This window comes from Odontesthes bonariensis, chromosome 11, assembly GCF_027942865.1.
Source record: "Odontesthes bonariensis isolate fOdoBon6 chromosome 11, fOdoBon6.hap1, whole genome shotgun sequence".
NCBI lineage: Eukaryota > Metazoa > Chordata > Actinopteri > Atheriniformes > Atherinopsidae > Odontesthes > Odontesthes bonariensis.
In genome coordinates, this window is record NC_134516.1 from 32,430,415 (window position 1) to 32,453,129 (window position 22,715).

General features: G+C 42.8%; 7 non-coding genes across 7 annotated transcripts; all 7 read left to right on the top strand.

Moving 5' to 3' along the window:
* Positions 1–6,714: 6,714 nt before the first annotated feature.
* On the top strand, positions 6,715–6,788 carry trnat-ugu (transfer RNA threonine (anticodon UGU)). The gene has a single exon. It is a non-coding gene; the product is annotated as a tRNA-Thr (tRNA).
* A 6,888-nt stretch (positions 6,789–13,676) lies between these two features.
* Positions 13,677–13,750, top strand: trnat-agu (transfer RNA threonine (anticodon AGU)). Its single transcript has one exon. It is a non-coding gene; the product is annotated as a tRNA-Thr (tRNA).
* Positions 13,751–15,274: 1,524 nt separating this feature from the next.
* On the top strand, positions 15,275–15,348 carry trnat-agu (transfer RNA threonine (anticodon AGU)). Its single transcript has one exon. It is a non-coding gene; the product is annotated as a tRNA-Thr (tRNA).
* Positions 15,349–17,072: 1,724 nt separating this feature from the next.
* Positions 17,073–17,146, top strand: trnat-agu (transfer RNA threonine (anticodon AGU)). The gene has a single exon. It is a non-coding gene; the product is annotated as a tRNA-Thr (tRNA).
* A 261-nt stretch (positions 17,147–17,407) lies between these two features.
* trnat-agu (transfer RNA threonine (anticodon AGU)) lies at positions 17,408–17,481 on the top strand. Its single transcript has one exon. It is a non-coding gene; the product is annotated as a tRNA-Thr (tRNA).
* Positions 17,482–17,774: 293 nt separating this feature from the next.
* Positions 17,775–17,848, top strand: trnat-agu (transfer RNA threonine (anticodon AGU)). Its single transcript has one exon. It is a non-coding gene; the product is annotated as a tRNA-Thr (tRNA).
* A 619-nt stretch (positions 17,849–18,467) lies between these two features.
* On the top strand, positions 18,468–18,541 carry trnat-ugu (transfer RNA threonine (anticodon UGU)). Its single transcript has one exon. It is a non-coding gene; the product is annotated as a tRNA-Thr (tRNA).
* The last annotated feature ends 4,174 nt before the right edge of the window (positions 18,542–22,715 follow it).

A 22,715-nucleotide genomic window follows, 5' to 3' on the forward strand; every position in this document is an offset into this window, starting at 1 on the left:
GAAATCATCAAGACAAATTTGAGAAACACTTCCAGATATGAACAAAATGAAGGCACAAGGTGCTTTAAACATTTAACCTCCGTTATGTCCTGTTTAATCAAGTTCATCTGAAATAAATCTAAGATCTCCTCCATATCACTTAATAAAAGAGCAGCTCTGCATCATGTTGTCTCACGTTTCTACATCTCAGCTCAGATATTAATCTGAGCTTTAAACATCTCAGAGTGCGCAGAAGGCAGTTAGCGTGACTTTAGGAAGAATACACCCTCTGCTATGTTCCAAACACATCCATGCTTCTAGATCCTCTGGATGAGAGAGCTGCAGAGCTCCTTATTCCTGCCAAGGAGTCAGCATTATGTTAGAGTTATTTCCAGAACTCAGCAGGTTAACTTACTAAGACTCCAGTCTTATGTCACGCTGAGCTCACTTTTTTCCCCTTGAAACCCAACTAGCAGCTCCCACTAGTGAAGTGGACAAGTGATGTGCTGGACCCCAATTTCATGACTGTGACGTCTTTGTGACGTATTAGAACCGAGGTTATGACCTGGAGTCCTTCAGACCAAATCTCTGTCACTCCCCTCACACTCCCCAGCCAGAGATTAGGGGCCCACAGTGATCTGCAGGACTTTGGTCCAGATGTTTAACACCGTATCTGACCAAGCGTAATTCACCTTCTTTAAAACATCCCATGTTCATTCCTCACATGTTGCAACAAACCTTTTTAAATGTCAGAAGTGTTCATTTTCAGAGCTGAATTGAATGCAGCACGATCTGACTGGGTCCCAGGTGAGATTTATGAGTGTAATTAGAGCAGGTAGAGCACCAATATAAAGTCAGCTGCAGCCTCAGATGAGTTACAGCACAAATCTTCTCTCAACACCACTCGTTCCTTAACATGGCATCACATCTTCCCATGTTGGTTTTCATCCTACACAAGACTTAAATATGTCCTGCTTTTGTTTTCTTGATTCTACCACATGTGGACGATGCATTTTCAAATTCCCTCGAGTGCAAAGCTACATGATCATTTTGCAAAATATCTTTTAACTCCTTCGATTCAGATCACTTGCTATTAAATTAGCAATAGTTGGCACAATCAAACTTTCAAAGTACTCTCCCACAGTAGGCTCTGTGATACGGCCCTCTAGAAAAGGTCTCCAAACAGTTCTAGCAGAGTCCCAGTGAATGGAAGTGTGGAAATTATTAGACCTTTTGCTGAGTGATGGACTGGAGATATACTGCACAGTATGAAGTATTTTTATTAAGGCTTAATGGTGTTTCCTAAAGGGGGCTCTGTTAAACCTGGCAACGCAGCCCGCTTAAACCACCGTCAAACTTGACCGCAGTGCACGCTAGCTCCATTAGCGAGATGCAGGCACAATGGGTCTGTTTTTAATTAAAAAAAGGACTAAACCATGCTCATCTTGAATGTCTCACTATGATTGCAACAAACTACAAATACAACATGAAGAAAGTCAAGGACATGCATGCCAGCTTCCAGTATTGAGTATTAAGGATTCCAGTATTCAGGTAAATGCGGTCTTAATTGAAAATGTATTGGCTGTGTTGTTTCTTTTGTGGGATGTTTTATATGTAGAAATGCATATTTGCAAAAGGGGACTTAGTATGTTGTCATAAAAGTTGCTCTTCCCTTGATGTTGCTCTGCCAATGTGGCTCTTGTGGGAAAAAATAGTATCACTGGGCTAAAGGCTTCCACTACCCTAAACTGGATACATTGAGTAAAGTAAATGGATGGTAAGATAGTTCCAGTGAGGAACCTTGGAGTTATTTTTGACCCGAATTTATCATTCAATGCACATAAAACAGGTTTCTAGGACTGCCTTCTTTCACCTTTGTAATATTGTTAAAATCAGGAACATCCTGTCTCAGTGATGCAGTAAAACTGCTCCATGCATTTATTACTTCAGGAGTGGTACAGGGTAGGGTTGTCAAAGAATATTCTAAATTCAAATAGTTTATAAAAACAGACGAAGGTGAAAATTAATATCGAATGTGGAAAAACATCTGCGCAGCCACTGCATGAGATGGACACAGGAGTCACACTGGCAAATGTCACTGCTGAAAGTTTATTCACATGACGATGGTAGAAAGTTCAGAACCCAACAACTGCAGGCACAGAGAAAGTGATTTTAAACCCCCCAAAATATATAAAGCACCACCTGGCAATACTGATTTGTCAGTTGATGGAAAAATTTGAGCCGAGACCAAATTGTATACGAGCTACAGTTAGCTTATCATTCCAATAGCAACATGACGTTAATTCTTTATGTTCAACTAAATGGACTTGGCATAACATGAAACAAATTGTTAAATGTTTAAACTTGAATAAACCACCTATACAAGTAGTGAAGTCAGTTTGTCCCGTTATTGACGTAAAGTGCTGTTGCCTGGCAGTTTGAAAGCCCCCAGATGCGCATGTGTCATTGACATGTGCTAATACAGATGTCTGAAAACATTTTAGAAGGCATATGAAATCATTTGACAGCCCTAGTATATGGATACCCAGAGACAATAGAAATCATGTTCATTAAAAAAAAAAAAAAAAAAAAAAAAACTACCCAGACAAGGTCATCATATGACAAGACTGCTGAAGACAGCACTGGCTGTGGCTCAACTGTAGGAGAATATTTAAGGAGTATCCAGCAAAGTATTTCAAGCACAACGTTTGTTTGGCAAGCCTTCAGGTTGGCTACCGTGCACTCTGCAACCTATAGAAGGGGTTGTGTCTGGCTGCCATGTACAGGTGTAGAGAAATGGCTGTAAAGGATGCTGTAGCTGATCGCTAGTCAATTGAGCAACTATTTAACACTTCCATAGCAATTCCTCTCAAGATGCAGAGCTTTGAGAAGCCATGTTTGAAACCGAAAGCAGAATGTCCGAGTCAAATATGACAGGTGATGCCTGCCATTTGCCTTGAACCCAGATGGTGTACACAGGACATTGTTTCCCTTAGTCAATCATTCTGAAGCGAGATCATTTGACAAGATTTTATTCAAAGACTAAAAAGAATCTTGTGCCGTTGGATTCAGCTTTCCAATCTGAAACAGAACCAGATTAGTTAGAGCATTGAGATAAAGACATTTGCAGGTACCACTCCCAACATACCCTCTGCACATCATGTTCAGCTCTAGCGGGCACTTGGGAAGAACTTTTTCTGCTGCCCAGAACCATGGCTGTCAGTAATATGCTCCTTCAAGTAGTGGACGTCCTGAAAGTAGTCTTTGCCCTTCTCATGCTGCTGGCTGAAGGTGCTGTAGGTTCCAGAGGGGTACAAGCCATACAAAAGCCTGTAGTCAAAGTCAGGAGATCCACCCACACCAAAGCGTGGCACCAGTACGGTTGCGGATCCCGGTCCAGACCCTTGGCGGTCATCCGGGTAGCCGAACTCCTCCGTCTGCTGCTGGTAATTCCCGAGTTCAGCTTCCTTGGTGACACTGGAGGTCTCCCCTGACTGGAGGACAGGGCCAGGTGGTGACAGAGGGGCTGCAGGGAGAACGTCAGTGAGGCTGAGGGCTTGGGCTGACGCATCCTCAAAGACTGAGGGAGCAATAGCCCACTGGGTTTCTGTGTGGAGACATTTCACAATTAGTCCTTTTCACAGCAGAAGTTCTGATAGCACAGAGTCTTAACATATTCTTAACTAAGCAAGATTTGCTAGTGACTACATGAAAACACACAGACACCTTTAGGCTTCCAAACATATTTTGGGCCATCTACACTCCAAGCAGAAGATTTACCTTGTGGTCCAGATTGGGCAGCTCCAGGTTGCAGAGCGCCAGCGTCAGATCCTACGTCAACAGGCACATAAGTGACAGTAGAGTATCCTGTTGCAGGCAGGCCAGAGCTCAAGCTGCTCAATGCTGGACCCGTCTGAACAGCCTGTGGGACACCAGAAGCTTGCACAGCCATTTGCACGGGCACAACGGAGCCAGAGCTGCTGAATCTTGGGTCTGCCTGAAGAGCACCTTGGACAAGGCCAGGAGCTTGGACAAAACCGGGAGCTTGGACAAGGCCGGGAGCTTGGGCAACCAGTTGCGTTGGCACAAATGAGCCATAGCCGCTGAGTCTTGGGTCTGCCTGAAGAACAGGTTGACTTAGACCAGAGGCTTGCACAGGTGTCGCCATATAAACGTCACTGGAAGCAGTGTAGGGCACGGTCACCGGGCGGCCAGCGGCTGCTCCCTGGTAAGAGCCAAAATTACCTGCAGCTCTTGTGCCGCTGCTGCTCTGGCCTGCTGATTTTGAACCTGGGTGCATGAGAACAAGTTTAGCAGAAGCTCATTCAAGCAAGCATGTAATGTTTTATCACTACAGATGATAGCACACCTTTAGTGGGAAAACCCCATGTAGCAGCAGTCAACAAGGCAAAGAGGGAAACCCTGAAATTATGTACAGCAAAGAGTAAGAATGTAATATTAACTAATGTTTCCAATCAATCAAACAAAAACTGTAAAAGGCAGCTTGTGCTTATACCTCAGGAAGAACCCAGCAGCTGTCATGGTGAAAACAAGCTATGAGAGGAAACAGCAAGGGTGAAGGGTTATAAATAATGCCACAGACCAGCCCAGACCAATCAAAGCTTAACGTGCTAACAACAGACAGCTGCTTGTGAGGGACTATCAGGACAGGTGGACGCTGGAGGCTCATCTGGTTGCTCTGGTATCAGCCTCATTGTCTCCTCTCGCCTCCACCCTCCTGTCTGTGCTAAAGGCACTTAGGCACTGCCAAATATTTTACTGTCGTAAAATAGCTCTACCTACATTGTCGTAATTCTCAGATTTTCTATTTCAGTTAAACGTAGAAGCTGGAAATAACATCCTAGATGTTGAGTTTTCACACCGACCCACTGACACATTTAACAAGTTAACTGAGGCCTGTAGAGTCTGAGATGTAGCTCTTATTGGTCTTTTAAAGGAGACATGTTTTGCCCTTTTTGGTACAATTTCCCGAGGTCTTACTGAAATGTATGAGACAGGTCAGGAGCTCCTGGTCTTATTGGCCAAGTTTTTCCCCCAAAAGTGTATTTTATTTCCTAAACATGATGCTTTTCTAACTTTAACCCAGTACTTTTAATGTTTTACACCTTTCGACCAAGGAGTTTTGGAAAAAAAGCTGAAAAACGAATGAAGGAAACAACGGTCTCACAGCAGTTCAAAGACTGGTGTCAAACACAAGTCCCGTGTTTAGGAGATGGCTGACTATCCTCTGCATCCTTTTTAATCTCCTGACTTGGTCAGTGTTACTTGTTGATAATCCAGCGGTGCAGGATGATGTTTCCTGTTAGTTTTGGCAGAACTGGTGCTCAGCTGCTGGCACAGAGGAATAACTGGCCCAGCAAAGAGCCTCCAACAAATAACCAACCGGATGATCCAGAACTTCCTGCAGCTAAACAAAGATAAAACAGAGGTCATTGTCAGCTGTTAAAAATCTGAGCTCAGCTTCAGGCTGTGATGTTAAAAAGCACAAACCAAGCAGGAATCTGGGTGTTATTATGGACTCAGAGCTGAACTTCAGCAGCCAGATCAGCTCAGTTAGGAAGTCAGCCGACTATCACCTGGAGAATATTTCCAGGATTAAAGGACTTCCTTCCCTGGTTACCTGTCAGATTTTATTACTCATTTTAAAAGCTTTGAATAGTTGGACGGTTGCCTCTGTCTATGATCTGTGAACTCCTTACTCCCCTGATTGCTGCTCACACGGCCCACTGTTTAATATAACTGAGCTGTTCATTAGATGGAAATGAATCCCTGCATACTCCTAAAAATCACTTTATTTTGAGGCTTTTTCTTCTAATTAAAACCCCACTTTCATAATTACTCGGGACTCTTTGTAAAATGCAAATAAAACCAGAAAGATATGATCTTAGAACTATTAAAAAGTTCTATCTAATTAGAAATAGTGCAAGTTCGGTGCCATCTGTTGGTTTCCTTAGCGAGGAAATAGTTTTTGAATTGCTCTGTATGAATGAATTGGATTCATTCTGAATTGAATGAATTGGATTATAATTACAATGAATTTAACTCCAATTGGCCGGAATTGGACTTTATTACTGAAGTGCCCTGAGATGACATTTGTTGTAATTGTAATAGTTTATTTTGGCAACATTTTAAACAAACTGACATTATTCTGTCTTGGAAAACACTGCTGGTGGAAAACATGATACTGGCTGCTGAAAAACTGGCAGAAGTGGACCTTCCAACGTGACAGTGACAGGAAGTAATCAGCTGAAGTCGTCCAGAGATTAACAGAGAACACAAATCAACATTCTGGAATCCGGACTTCACTTCCATCCAGAATCTGTGGTTGGAACCACAGACCAGAAGAGACAGAACAGAAGCCTTCACAAAGCTGTGATGTCATCACTGTAGTGACATCACAATCGATGTCATCTCTGATCTTGTTTGACATCACAAAGTTCATACAGGCCAGACATTTTCACTGCTTTTTCACAGTTGGTCAGGAGTTTATCTGAAGAAACACGTCCAGTTTTTGAAGCAGATTTGAAAGTCACAGCAAACGGTTTTCACATCGCCTAAAAAACACTTAATTACTATCTTAAATAATCATTTTAACAAGCACTTAGAAACAACGCTTACTTACTATCTTAAAAAGTAATTTTGATTTTAAGTACTTACAAACAACAAGCTAAATTTTTTTGTTTTTTATCCTTTCATCAGTTTTATAAACCATGTGGTGCTGTGGCTTAGTTGGTCAAAGTTCCTGTCTTGTAAACAGGAGATCCTGGGTTCAAATCCCAGCAGTGCCTGTAGGCCTTCAGAGCAAGCTATGACTTAGCATATAAAACAGTTTATTATCAGCTTTCTACTAAATCCTTTTCACTGGTCCACTATAAATAGCACACAGCTTTTAAAGTCTCATTAATGCCTATTTTATGCTTTCAGAGTGTAATTTTCCTCTGTTCACATAACGTCAATTGGTTAGGGTTAGGGTACAGTACAGTGGAGGTTCTCCTCCTGTCACACTACATAACATCAAAATGAACGTACAAACCATGAAATAGTCAGAGTTAGAGTAAAAGCTGAGGGCAGGACGTCATTTCCTTGATATATGTAGCGGAAAATAATACGCAAAAGCATTAAAGAAGCCTTGTAAAAACACAGTAAATGACTTGGTGTGTAATAAGTACACCGCTTCATGAGATCTGGCTGTAACTGGTGAAAGTGACTTCCTCATGAACAGCAGGGTCTGAGTTGAAAACCCAACAATATCTGCAAAATATGATGAAGTTTTGAACCAATTGGAGGCACTTCTACTCATGGCTTTAAAAAAGCCATGAGTAGAAGGGTAGGTTCACTTCCTGTAAAAGTGAAAACTTGGCCCAAGTTGTCGCAAATTGACCTGGGAACTGCTCCCCCATGACCCCCTCCCCTACTTAGGAGAGCCTTTAATATGTAAATGCCAGTGATTAGGTCGGGAGCTGCCACAGTCATTTTCAAGTGAGGTGGGCAGCATAGACATAATATAGGTAGACGCCCCATTGACTGCTTCAGCCCGTTGCCGTGACGTAAAACGTCGCCGCCATATTGCTTGAGGGCTCATTTGGACCAGAGGTCTGTCAAACAAGCGCAAGTTGCCGGGAGCATCGTTTTTTCTAGATAAAAATCACGATTGTCTTACATTTTGCAACCGATTTCACTGAGTCGTTTTTACATTCAATGGTGTATGATCTACGTGGAGTACCCCCCAAAAGATTTGTCTCAATGTTTGAATCTTTGAATCTCGCTAATTAGGCTCTAACCTCCACACATGTGCATATGTCTATAATAATCGCTGATAGACGTTCACTTTTCTTGTACTCCCAAAGCTTGTGCACGAATCTAAACTATCGAAATGGTGCTTCTTTAGCTACTACGTATTGACCATCATTAAGAGAAATAGCCTACAAATCAAATAGTGAGACACTGGCAGTCAGTCTGTTTTTTATAGTTGCGTTTCAAATATGTGCATTGAGAAACCACCTTGAACAATGCAATTTACAATAAACAACACTACAAAAAAAGACAATGGTGAACAAACATCAAAACAGCTGCAGCTTTCTATAGCAGTAAAGTATGCATATCTCAAAATATTTAAATAGTCTAATATAAATACCATAATATATAATATAATATAATGACTCAGTATTATGTATTATGTGATGGAATAACATACGTATATATATATATATATATATATATATATATATATATATATATATATATATATACAGTCAAGCCCGAAATTATTCATACCCCTGGCAAATTTTGACTTAAATGTACTTTTATTCAACCAGCAATTTTATTTTTGACCGGAAATGACGCAGGCATCTCCCAGGAGATAATACAAAGATGTACAAGAGGCATCATTGTGGAAAAAAATATTCCTCAGCTTTTATTCACATTTAAACAAAAAGTGGCATGTCCAAAATTATTCATACCCTTCTCAATAATTAATAGAAAAGCCTTTATTGCCTTTAGTTTCCGTATTATCTCCCGGGAGATGCCTGTGTCATTTACGGTCAAAAATAAAATTGTTGGTTGAATAAAAGTACATTTAAGTCAAAATTTGCAAGGGGTATGAATAATTTCGGGATTGACTATACATATATATATACAATCATGCTCATAAGATTTTCACATCTAAGCAACAGTGCAATTGACAATAAAAAGTCATTTCCCAAACAAAAACTTCTGATACAGAAGACAAATGTAAACAAACATCAAAACACCTGCTGCTATTATAAATAAATACCATAGTATTTCAATAGTTTAATTCTAATACACATATAGTAATATAAAATATAATATAATAATTTAAATATGTATGTATATATTTGTATATATAAGCTTGTGTCTAGGCTTGTATCTTGGAGCTAGAACCCTTTAAAAAGTATAGTTTTGCTAAGCCTTTTTTGGCTGTTGCCACTCTGTAATTCCAGTGTTTTGAGTCTGGCTGGTGCAGCCTGAGTTTGTGAAATGTGGACACAACCAATGACAACAGTGAAAAGTGGTGGTTGTATATACCAAACTATGTGTCCTGAATAGAGTCCTGCACTGGAGCCCGAGGCCCGTGGGGCCCGACGGCCCTGAAAACAATTGAACGCAGCAGCAGCTGCTCTGCCCCGCGCCAGCACCTCCCTTATATAGGCATACGGACTCACACAGTCCTCCGACATGTCTTAAACACAGATGAGCTGGCTGAAGTAGTCCCAGTAGCAACAACAAAGCAAGGCTGCTCAATTTCTCCATTGATAAAATAAATTCACAACTCTACAACGTAAAAATTCATGTAGAATATAGCATATACTTTGTTGTCCACAGTAGTAGATCAACCCTCATCTTACTTTGAAGCTCACAGCTCCCAGAAGTGACGTCGACGCAGCTTTAGCATCACCGAAGCTATCAGGCTTGTGTTGATAATAATAAACTCCTGGACTATGTACAAACTTCCAAATGCATCGTTTTGTGAGTACAGATCATATTTGTACTACTGTAGAAGTTTGGTGTCATGGCATGTGATTTTAGTGTGGTCATTTTGGAGATACTGCCAGGGTCCGTCAGCGCTTGTACTAAGCTATTCTGGATAACTCGGTAACTCGGCTGATGTTCAGCCAAGATCGGAAAAACTTCGGGTGGGCTACTTGGCTGTAGCCTGATTAACATAGACTTTCAAATCTCTTGGAGATTCTGGTCTGACCAAGACCATAACGAATACGATTCGAAATGGCCTGGTCAACCCGCCTCCCTCGGGTTGCTACTGGTTGTGGCCAGAAAAGGCTGTGCCTAAGCTTAAGCCAATCACACCACTCTTTCCTCTGACGTATGATTTAGCTACCAGCGGGGCTAACTGGTAGATTAAACTCTTACCAAAGCCAGTAGGGAGCAAGGCAAAAACGTCTTTCCTGTCAAGAAATGATTCAAGGGCTGTTCTCCCGTCAAACACTTTAATTACAGCATCTACAGCAGTGTCAAAAGCTTGACGCTGCTCCATGTTGATATTGAATGAAGCGCTTCCGTGTACAATCCATGGGTTGAGTGGCAGTTCAACCACGTCACTACCTTGAACACGCCTCTACCCTGGGCCGTTGGCGCTGCTCAAAGTTGATTGCTTCCCGACAAAGTGGGTGGAGTTCCCATTTTTTCGGGAACTCGAATCCACCTGAATGAGCAGTTTGCCTGAGTAAGTGTAGCAGAGCCGAAGGTGTTGCGTCACTGCGAGGGCGGAGCCTGGGTAACTTGGCTGGATATCACGGGTCAAATGACCCGGGTGAATCTACTCCGAGCCGTGGTGAGAGCGCATGATTGCGTGATGTCTCCCCAGATGGTCTGTGTCTACGAGTTCTCAAGCTGCTGATCGAAACATGAGCCCCTATTTTAACCTGCTCTTTTATGTCCATTTTGATCTGTCAGAAACCGTTTGCTTATTCACAGAAAAATAGAATGCTGTTTTTTTCTATCTGCAGAGCGTTATCCCATTTTCAGAGCGGCAGATTGAATTTACGAACGCACACATTGAATATAGCGTTCTATCGTTAAAACATTGTTATGGGAGGTTAAAAAAAAAAAAAAAAAGTCGGGCCTGAGAATTCTGAAAACCTGTCGGACCGGGCCGGGCTGGGGCTCCACCCCCTCGGGCCAGGGCCGGGCTCGGGCCCAGATAATAGGCCCGTGCAGGGCACTAGTCCTGAATGTGCTCCTTGAGCAGAAACACATCATCTGAGCCAATTTCAGCCCGAACAAACTGCTCTTTTACCGACACACTGACAGCTTGCCCTGATACAGACCGGCGATCTTGACGCAACTGACTCCCTAGCAAGATGGCGGCGACATTTAACGCGACCCAGAGGCGAAAGGGGCGTCTACCTATAATATGTCTATGGTGGGCAGGCCTGTTTCTACACGTTCACTATCACCTCTAACTCCAGCCAAGTTTGTTGCTGTGTTGTCTTGAAAAAGAAGAGGTGCACGCTGTCTGCTGGTGACAGGTGATGCATATCTGTTTTTTTTCTCCCAAACACCTCTTTTGTGATACCGCTTTTTGTGGGCAAAATTCAAGGATTCAAGGATTCAAGGATTCAAAGGTTTATTGTCATATGTGCAGTTAGAAACGTGTTTCCCTGAACAATGAAATTCTTTTCTTTGTTGCCCGCACTGGATGTCCAAATGTATAATAATAAAGATAAGATAAAGATAAAATAAGCATGCAACAGCAATATTCTAAAAGGTTTCTTAAATAAAATAGAAATATAGAAATAAAAATATAGAAATCTGGCCTGTATACATAATGTGCAGTAGTGCGCTCAGTGTTTTATTGTGTATGGCTTAATTCGGTGTCACAATGGTCACAATATCGCCGAGGTCTTTTCTTTGTCCTTGCAGAGTCCATTTTTGTGTCAAAACAGTGCAAATTGCCAGCTGTGGTCAGACAACATTAAATAGCAAAAGGACGGGAGGTTGTCTCGCGAGTATTCCGTGTAATGACGTATACGCATATGATTGGTGGAGCTTAACGGCTCGCATAAGCTCTCGTTCAATCACGTATGAGAAACATTGTGTCGTGCAGTGTAAACAAAAAGTTTAAGGAGCAGATCTGGCGGCAGAAAGGCAGACAGAAATCGCTGAGGTCCCGTGCTGTGAAAACTGCCCTGGTTTGCGGAATACAATGGCTGGAAGACGACTAGCTTTCAACTCCCCAGCAACTCTCTGCGGGTCTACAGGTTTGTGTGTTTTTTTCTACTTGCACATGACCTTTTGATTGTTTAATTTTAGTCTTGTTGACACTGTACAGCACTTGGGACTGTTCTCGCTGATTTTAAATGTGCTGTATATTAAACTTACTCACTCACTTGCTTACAGGCAGATTAAATGAAAGTCCTGTTGAATGCTATGACCGGAATGTCTCGTATGGTGGCCAGCACTGTGGATACGGTCGTGGAGAGGGTGCTGGAGGGAATCGACGAGAGATTCGCTAGGTTGGAGGCAAGATGGCCGTCGAGAACGGACTGAAGTTACATTCCAGAGAAGTTGAAGAGCGCATCCCCAAGAGAAGGCGGATACAGAATCCGAAAATCGCGGTAAGAGTAGGTTATTGACTGTGGCTTTAGGCTAAACTCAACTTAATTGTGTCCATCACGTGAAAACCAGTGTGAGTTGCTTTATTTAAAAAAAATGTATTTCGTGTTTTCAATTTATAGGCAGCAGTTCGCCGCCTGCATAACTCACCGTGGCATTATAATCCAGATCAAGGAATAGGTAAGAATAAGTGAATGTTCTAATATCTAGTTGAGTTGGACCCGATGTTACGTTAATGCAGTTTTTTTTATTAACCATAGGCCTGTTGTTTTTACAGGCTACTGTCACCTCACAATATGGATGTAACGAGTCGCTTGAAGGAGGCGGTGGCAAACAGTCCGAACTTCAGAGAGGTAGACGGGGACACTATCGAGGGTGAGCGGCGCTGGCTTTTACCACGGCTGGCACTGATACTTTTAAGCACTGGTCATTTTATTCATTCCTCTTGTTTGTTTTTTTCAGCTGAGTGACGGACCTGTGTGCTGTGCTACAGGCGCGTCTTGAAGCCAACCCGAAATACTCACAGTCTCACCACAGAAGAGTGAAAGAGAGTAAGAACATATACGCTGTCAATATGACTTTCGTTACTTTATAGACAAGTTGTCAATATGCTGTGCATGGATTATTTATTGGTTATTCCAACAGCTCCCAGAAGCCAGCCTCTGATCCAGGATGAGGACGTCTGACAACTCCGCAGACCCTGCAGGGACCGGAGGAATGCGAAGAATGCGGATTCCAAACGGCGGCGTTTAGACTTATTGTGTATATTGTAGGCTACAGCAGTGTGTGTATATAGTTTTCAATTCTTTATTATCAATATGATTCTTATTACAATGTAAGCTATGTACATTGTGTGGTGTGGCAATAAAAGCGCTTTAAAAAAAAAAAAAGTTTCCTTTTTCATTCTCAATAGATTCACGTCATTCATGCCTGCATTAGCCTAGTCATAGTGCAGCTTATAAGAATGACGTGAATATATGAAGTACACAAACATCCCAGGAATATTAGTAATCATAATCACAATTATTAATCATAATTTCTGAATGATATGCCCATATAAAGTATGCATATATTAACCTTATTGGCCAATGGGCGGTCAGCTTTACAGGAGCTTTTTTTATGTAATCACGTGCCTTTTTCGTCCAATACCAGCGAGGCCAATGAGAGGTCCAGGCACTCTCACAGCGGGGTGCTAATCGCTGAGCCATTAGCACCCCGCTGTGAGCCCGCCGAGAGTCGGGTTCGTTTCCGACGATTTTCTCGCTCAACAAACTTAAAGTTTGTCTGCCTGCAAGCACCCAGGTGCGTCCGAAAATTAGGCAAATTCGCGGATGTTCACTGCCGTCCACAGTGACACAAATCCCTCTTTTCGTGCAGTGTGGTAGTTAGCAGGGTTCTACTGAATGGTTTGCATTGTTGCTCTTCATCAAATGATGGACCTTTCAATGAGCATCATGGTTATTATGAGTCTGTTCTTTGGTCAGACTTCATAAAAATGTTTTTAGAAGTCACAGTTAGTTGTGGGAAAGTCTCTGGAGCTCATTTCCTGCTCTTTATTCTTTCATCAGTTTTATGAACCATGTGGCGCTGTGGCTTAGTTGGTCAAAGTGCCTGTCTAGTAAATAGGAGATCCTGGGTTCAAATCCCAGCAGTGCCTTAAGCTGTTATTATGTACGTCAACATGGTGCCATAACTGTTTACAGCAGTGCTTCAGGAGTGCTGGACTTCCAAAGCAGTCTGTACTTGGAGGCACTTCATCTCATGGCTTTAAAGGCCCACAGAAAGCTGACACTACACCCAATACATAATGATAATACATTCACAGAAGAACAATAATGATCATTGGACTCTACACCAAAACATTTCATAAACGCATGAAATTTGCGATTTTGAATTTGCCGCTAGGAAACCTTCCTGGAATTGCAGACTGGGGGCGGGGCTTCCGTGCGACGTCACAAGTGCGATGGTTTTTCCTGGCTGCCGTGTTGCCAATTTAGCGACTTTGTCAGAAGACAGAAGCACTGCAGGACGGCGGCAACCCGGCAACCGTCATTTCCTGTCAAAACGGCAGTTTCAAGCTAGCTACAACGAGGGTAGGTTCACTTCCTGTTTTCCCTATGATAAAAGGCAACGGGTATTTTATTTAGTCACAATAACCGGAAGTGCGTTGCTCAATGCGGCTAGCTTTAGTAGCGCCGAATTCGTCGCAACAAAATGGTAAACAGCCGGTATTTTGTCAGGTTTTCAACACGTTGGGGATCTAAACGACTACTTTCTCCCCTGAAAAGTTTCAAATGTTGCGGGGACAGAGGAAGCAGAGAGACCTGCGGTCGGAACTTGTGTCTGTGTCTCCCTGTCCGCCTGCCTCCTCTCTGGTGAAATCAGCCGGAGCCATCCCGCCGTGTTCAGCTCCCTGCGGTGCGGACACTCAGGGGGAATCCACCTGGCGGAGAGCGGACACACCGCGGGATGGTTGTCCTGAAATCAGCCGGCAGAGCGATCATCAAGAGCCCCGACGTGGACATGATCGCTCTGCCGGCTGATTTCCACTCTCCACCTGGCAGAGTGTGTTCGCTCTCCGCCAGGTGGATTCCTGTCCGACCGCAGGTCTCTCTGCTTCCTCTGTCCCCGGTGGTGTGAGCTGCTGGTGCTGAGGGCAACACACGCACTTCATACATCTACTCGCAATAAAAACTGCACTGAACCCAACGTTTTACATTTCCAAGCGACATCCCGCGGCACACATCGAAATTTGCCGTGAAGAAGCTGTCCAGGTCTGGCAGACTGCTGGCTTCGCTACTGGAACTACTGGTATCAGACATGTTTATTGTTTAGTGCACTCGTGACGTCACGCACCTATTGTCGGTTTGCCAAAATTCGAATCAAAAGTGGTGATAGTTTATTGGGTCTAATCAGGACTATCCAGGGACCTAAAATTATTTTGAAATCATAAAACAATTCCATGGTATATAAGGAATCGATCTGCCATTTCAGTTTTGTGCAAAAAATCACCTTTCTGTAGGTTATATCCAATGTTTTCACATATGAAGATAATTTGAATAACATCAAGCCCTGATTTATGCAGAGATCACATGAATTTCGGAAATAGATCACAAAAAACACTTCCTGAGTTGGATCCAGTTCCTGCTCTTTATTCTTTCATCAGTTTTATGAACCATGTGGCGCTGTGGCTTAGTTGGTCAAAGTGCCTGTCTAGTAAACAGGAGATCCTGGGTTCAAATCCCAGCAGTGCCTTAAGGTGTTATTATGTACGTCAACATGGTGCCATAACTGTTTGTAGCAGTGCTTCAGGAGTGCTGGGCCCTCATTTATAAAGCGTTCTTAGGAACAGATCTGTGCGTAAAGCGTGCGTGCGATCATTCCTGAGCAAAGTGTGGGATTTATGAACATGTACTTGAACTTAGAAATGTGCCTAAATCTACGCACAGCTTTGACCATGCTTACGCACATTGCCTAGTGGTAGAATTACGAAACTGCAAATGGTGTTGATCGCTGCACAGGGGAATATTACAATGTTCATTCAATTGTTGCATTACAGTATGTCTGACGGCATTTGGGTCCGTGTAGCCTATGCAATTCCAAAGCAGGGTGCATTAGACCTACCTGGCGTTCATTGCATTACATTCAGAGTGTAACAATAATTGTTTCACCAGAACACCTGACAATAATCAGCCTAGTTTAATTGATATGGGTATAAAAGGCACACCGTGGAAAACCGTGCGCTACGGAGGGAGCGCGTGTTTAGGGAGCGTGCAGATTTATTGACAGAAAGTAGTGAGTGGCTTCTAAGCAGGTTCAGATTTCCAAAACATATATTGCTCGACCTCTGCCGTGAATTGGGGCCATTTCTCGAGCGAGAAACTAAGCGCACGCACGCCATACCTGTGCATATACAGGTGCTGTCCACTCTGGGCTTTTTGGCTACAGGTACGTTTCAGCGCGAGGTGGGAGGTCGATGCGGCATTTCTCAGCCGTCCATCAGCCGAATTCTGCCCACAGTGTTTGATGGGATCGAGACCCCCTGAAACTGACACGAGACCCCCCGAAAACATGATTTGGGAAATGTTGGGGGGTCTCTAAAATATTGGCAAAATGTGATTTCCCCTAATGAGTTATGATTGCAGACACGATGCGTGTGTGGAGCCTGTGTGCGTAATTGGCATAAAGCTGTGCTGTCCGCCGCGTATGATTCTGTATTGCTTCTCATGTGTTTTCGAGATCCGCGCTCTGAGTCAATCAAATCAAATATGTACAAACAGTTCAAAGTGCTTTACATAAAATAAAAGCATTGCAGCAGGGAGTGCAAGAAGCATTAAAAATACGTAAAAGAATATAAAGAGAAACAAATAAAATCATTTAAATGAATTTAAAAACAGGCAACAGTCTAGATAAGTTAAAAGATATTTCATGCATAGACACATGAGAACAGAAATGTCAAGCGCAAGCAAGCAAGTTCCGCTGGCTTTTAAAGGGAATGTTGGTGCCATATATGGTTACTTGGGGGCGTTCCATGATGCAAATTAGTCTGCTCGTGCCCGCGCAAGGTGAACTGGCAGGTGTGGTATTTATCATTGCAGATTACCTACCAGTGTGCGTACGACCTGTGTAAGAACGTTTGATGAATGCCGATTTTTTTGTACTTGGGCACATTCTAAATTTCACTCATACGACAGGATTTAGAAGGGATTCTATGCACGAATGATAAATGAGGGCCCTGGACTTCCAAAGCAGTCTGTACTTGGAGGCACTTCATCTCATGGCTTTAACTATTCTTGAGTTACATAAGATTGAACTTGGACTTAATCCAATGTTTTCACATATGAAGATAATTTGAATAACATCAAGCCTTGACTTATGCAGAGATCACATGAATTTCGGAAATAGATAAAAAAAAAAACATTTCCTGAGGTGGATCCAGTTCCTGCTCTTTATTCTTTCATCAGTTTTATGAACCATGTGATGCTGTGGCTTAGTTGGTCAAAGTGCCTGTCTAGTAAACAGGAGATCCTGGGTTCAAATCCCAGCAGTGCCTGTGGTCCTTCAGAGCTAGCTATGACTTAGCATGAGAATCAGGTTGTTAACAGGGTTCTACTGAATGGTTTGCATTGTTGATCTTCATCAAATGATGGACCTTTCAATGAGCATCATGGTTATTATGAGTCTGTTCTTTGGTCAGACTTCATAAAAATGTTTTTAGAAGTCATAGTTAGTTTTGGGAGAGTCTCTGGAGCTCATTTCCTGAAATGGATCCAGTTCCTGCTCTTTATTCTTTCATCAGTTTTATGAACCATGTGGTGCTGTGGCTTAGTTGGTCAAAGTGCCTGTTTAGTAAACAAGAGATCCTGGGTTCAAATCCCAGCAGTGCCTTACATACGTCAACATGGTGCCATAACTGTTTACAGCAGTGCTTCAGGAGTGCTGGACTTCCTAAACAGTCTGTACTTGGAGGCACTTCATCTCATGCTTTTAACTATTCTTTAGGTCCAAAAGATTAAACTGGGACTATATCCAATCTTTACACATATAGAGATTAATTGAATAACATCAAGCCCTGATTTATGCTGAGATCACATGAATATTGGAAATAAATCACAAAAAACGCTTCCTGAGGTGGATCCAGTTCCTGCTCTTTATTCTTACATCAGTTTTATGAACCATGTGGCGCTGTGGCTTAGTTGGTCAAAGTGCCTGTCTAGTAAACAGGAGATCCTGGGTTCAGATCCCAGCAGTGCTTGTGGGCCTCCAGAGCAAATTATGACTTAGCATATAAAACAGCTAATTACCAGCTTTCTACTAAATCCTTTTCACTGGTCCACTTAATGAAAGTGCGTATAAATAGCACACAGCTTTTAAAGTCTCATTTATGCCTATTTTATGCTTTCAGAGTGTAATTTTTCTCCGTTCACATAACATGTCAAATGGTTAGGGTACAGTACGGTGGAAGTTCTCCTTCTGTCACACTACATAACATCAAAATGAACGTACAAACCGTGAAATAGTCAGAGTTAGAGTAAAAGCAGAGGGCAGGACGTCATTTCCTTGAAATATGTAGCGGAAAATAATACGCAAAAGCATAAAAAAGCCTTGTAAAAACACAGTAAATGACTTGGCGTGTAATAAGTACACCGCTTCATGAGATCTGGCTGTAACTGGTGAAAGTGCCTTCCTCATGAACAGCAGGGTCTGAGTAGAAAACCCAACAATATCTGCAAAATATGATGAAGTTTTGAACCAATTGGAGGCACTTCTACTCATGGCTTTAACTATTCTTGAGGTAAAGAATCACAAAAACCACTTCCTGAGGTGGATCCAGTTCCTGCTCTTTATTCTTTCATCAGTTTTATGAACCATGTGGCGCTGTGGCTTAGTTGGTCAAAGTGCCTGTCTTGTAAACAGGAGATCCTGGGTTCAAATCCCAGCAGTGCTTTAATGTGTTATTATGTACATTAACATGGTGCCATAACTGTTTCCAGCAGTGCTTCAGGAGTGCTGGACTTCCAAAACAGTCTGTACTTCGAGGCACTTCATCTCATGGCTTTAAAGGAGAAATGCGGTATTTTCAACATTAAGCCTCATTTATGAGTCGTCTGCAATGTTTTAGAACCCCCCTGGGTGGCGGGGGCCTGGCGGGGCTGGTAGGCTGCCGCCTCTGGGGGCTCTGCCTGATACTTGTGGGGGCTCTGTCCGGGAGCTTCCTCTGCTGTCTTCTGGGGGGATGCGTGGTTGTCCCTTCCCGGGTTCTGTGCTCCTTGGGGGCTGTTGGTGGCCTGGGTCTGGGGGCCCTCTCGGCCTGCTTCTGATTGCTGGAGGGGGGGATTGTGACACTATACACTGATATTTAAGCATGGTTATTATGTGGGACCATCTATGTGTATTGCATGTTCATGCACACACACTCACACTCACACACATTCATTAGCCCAGTAGCATGCTCACCATGCTCACTAAGCAGTTGTTGTACTGTCCTGTGGTTTAAGGTCACCTGTGTATTATATGTGATTGCTGCTGCTTGTGCTTTTTTGTTTGTGTGTTTGTTCTCTGCTTGTCTGCTTACAGGTGCTCCTGGTGCCTCTAAGGCTGGATTCCCCACAAAGTTATTGGATTGTCTTCAGTTTTGTTTTTACAGGTGTAGCATCTGGTTGTCGGATTTTTCATTGTTTTCTATGTTTGTCTCTTCATGTTTCTGTTCACTTTTCACAGGTCAGAGCCAGCCTTCTTTAGCAGTTTGCTCAGTTTCTTTGAGTCGCTGGCTGAAGATTAACAGAGAACACAAATCAACATTCTGGAATCCGGACTTCACTTCCATCCAGAATCTGTGGTTGGAACCACAGACCAGAAGAGACAGAACAGAAGCCTTCACAAAGCTGTGATGTCATCACTGTAGTGACATCACAATCAATGTCATCTCTGATCTTGTTTGACATCACAAAGTTTATACAGGCCAGACATTTTCACTGCTTTTTCACATTTGGTCAGGAGTTTATCTGAAGAAACACGTCCAGTTTTTGAAGCAGATTTGAAAGTCACAGCAAACGGTTTTCACATCGCCTAAAACAGTAATTACTATCTTAAATAATCATTTTAACAAGCACTTAGAAACAACGCTTACTGTTTCCCTTCCTTAAGAACGGCTTCTTGACAGCCACCCTTCCATGGAGCCCATCTCTGATGAGGCTCGGGCCAACAGCCGATGGATCAGCTGAAGGTCCAGATGCATCTCTCAGCTCCTGTGTCAGGTCTTTGCTGGATTTTTTCCTCTTTCTTAAGGACGTCACTTTCAGATATTGTTCATCTTCTGTAGATAGTTTTTTAGGTCTGACACTTCTTCTTTTGTCCTCCACTTGTCCAGTTTCCTCAAATGTTTTAAGGACACACTGCAGAGCAAGACTGGAGCAGATTCTGGCAGGCGCTGGCGCTCAGAACTGTGACAGCGACACAAAGGAAGCTCCTTTAGAAACACCTCCTGGGACGTCTGAGGAGAGCCCATCTGCACCTGTTCAAAACGTGGCAAAGAAAGCCCTCAAAGTGTGCCCCGTTTGCTCTAAAGCATTTGATTGTGTCAGAAGACTGAACAGACACATACAGTGCCACACGGACGATCGGCCCTATCACTGCATCCACTGCAACAAGCATTTTAAACACATGCACGGCTGAAAAGACACCAGATTTACGCCATTTGCCAGAAGAAGAGCTCCCGTTTCTTTTGGAGAAAAGAGTGAAGAGCAGAAGTGAGCGGCACCGACCACCAACAGGGGTCGTCGCTGAAGATACCCGTGTGGTGCTCAAACTGCGGCAAACACTTCCAGTACGCGTCCGCCCTGAAGGAGCACCAGGAGAACCTCGTGGAAATGAGGGACCTCATGAAATGTGACGACTGCGGGAAGGAATTCAAGAGCATGACGATGCTCAACGTGCACCAGAGGATTCACGAGCCGCTGTACTGAGTTACATTCATCAGCCGCTTCAGTCAGATGGCCAAACACCTTATTGTCCTTTATGAAACACTTAGGTTGATCTGGTGATCAAGGCTTATTCACCATTACATTATTTAGGATGTTCCATGGGCGCTTCATATTATTTTGATTTATTTGTAACATTTTATCATAATGTTGCTTCTTTGCTTGCCTCAACATGTTGCTCAGCCTGTTTTTGTACATCTCAGCGTTTCTCAGCAACCTCTGTTCTAGTTTTGATGAAGTCTCCATAAAGTTTATTTTTCTTCTTACATGCATTTTTTAATGCCTTTGTTATCCGAGGTTTCTCAGCATAACTATGCTTATGTGAACATAAACCTGTTGGACAGTGTTTATCATAGAGAGATAAATAACAGTTGAAGAATGAATTGTCTGCAGTGTTTATTTCATCTGTATGAAACTCATTCCACTCTTGTTTTAAAGCTCATTTCTGAAGCATTAATTGCTTTAACAGTCCTTACCCTTTCATATCTACGCTTTTCTGTTTTCTTCCTCTGTAGCTGATCATTAAATGTTGCAAATACTGCTAAATGATCACTTACATCACTTATTACCAAACCACTATTTAAACCAGTGTCCAAGGAATGTGTAAAAATGTTGTCAGTTAATGTTGCACTATCTGTGGCTCCTCTGCTCGGCTTTGTGATCAGTGGATACAAGCCTCTACCGTATAACGCAGCCAAGAAATCACAAGTTTGTTTAGGAGTATGTACCTTTAAGAGGTCCATGTTGAAATCACCACAGATCACAAGTGTTTTATTATCTGCTATAATTGTCTGTTTCAACGCTTCAGTCTTGTGCCTCTTGTTTAAAACTTAATAACAATTGCAGGCTTGGATTTGTTATCCTTTCATGCAAAAGTGCAGCAAGCTGATATCTGTTGATTTTCAAGATGAATGTTCTTACTTGCCTTGAAGTGAACCACTTGTTCATTTACATCCTCCACTCAACCTGATAGCCATTAAATACTGTGTCTTCTGAGCTGGTTTGGTGGTTCAACAACAAAACAAATGTAATGAAGTTTTAAAACTGCAGCGAAAGAGATGGAATAAATGGAGATCTGACACATTACGAACTACAGGACAGTTAGGATTAGCTGTTGTTTGCATGGAGATAAAACAGGTTTTAAAGGTGTTGCAGCTAACATTCAGAAACACTTGGTGTAACTCCAGAGCACCAGAGCCTCTGACCAAAAGAGAAACTAATATAAACTTATTTACCTGAAGAACTTCAGCAGCTCATAAGGCCCTTTATCTGGAGAGTGGGTGGCTCTGGTCTTATCTGACTCTTTGCTAGAGGCCTTTTAGGCCAGAGGATGTGAGCTCTTAGGATTACCATGACCTGGATGAGTGAGAATCTTCATCAACATGCTGTGTGTGCTGATGCTAACTGTAAAGATGTGAAGCTCAGACAGGAGAGCTGCTTGTTGTATGAGGACACAGTGTGTGTCTTATATGGAGGTGGAAGCCTGGCTCAAATATAGAAATCATTTCTTTGTATGTTACTGATTTAAATGTGTCCTCTCAGTGGCTGTGAAGTACTGTCAGTAATACTGAGCGGGACTCTGCATTTATGGAGACGTGCCTCCCTCTGGTGGCGAATAGAGGAACTGCATGATGTCAGTTTGATGAAGCGTTCAACTAAAGGAGGAAGTGAAAGTCTTCCAGTGGTTCCTGCAGAATCCTGACTCACTGGATGGTTTCCTGCCATGAAAAAGCTCCGTCTGCAGAAGACGAGCAGAACGGAGCCAGCGGGCCTGATGCTGCAGATGTGCTGAACACCACAGATGCAATGGTTGGGACAAAGATGGTTGGAGAGAAGACACAGAGGAGTGAAGGCCAGCTGTAGAAAGAAAAGCACCTCCAGGTCTGCTGTCTGATGCTGATATCAGTGAAAATGGGCTTCTTCTTCTCCTGTCTGATGATGTGCTCAGTAATTTCAGTGATACATCCCTCAGGTTCAGGCTTGGTTGGTCTGGTGAACACCTTTACTTTCTCTCACAGCCTGCTGTGTTTTTCACTGGCTGATTCCATCTGAGTTATGAAGGCAAAACAGGAAACTATGAAAAGATGAGAAAAACATCTGGATTGGACTGATGTGTGTGTGTCCCGTTACTTTAGAAAGCCT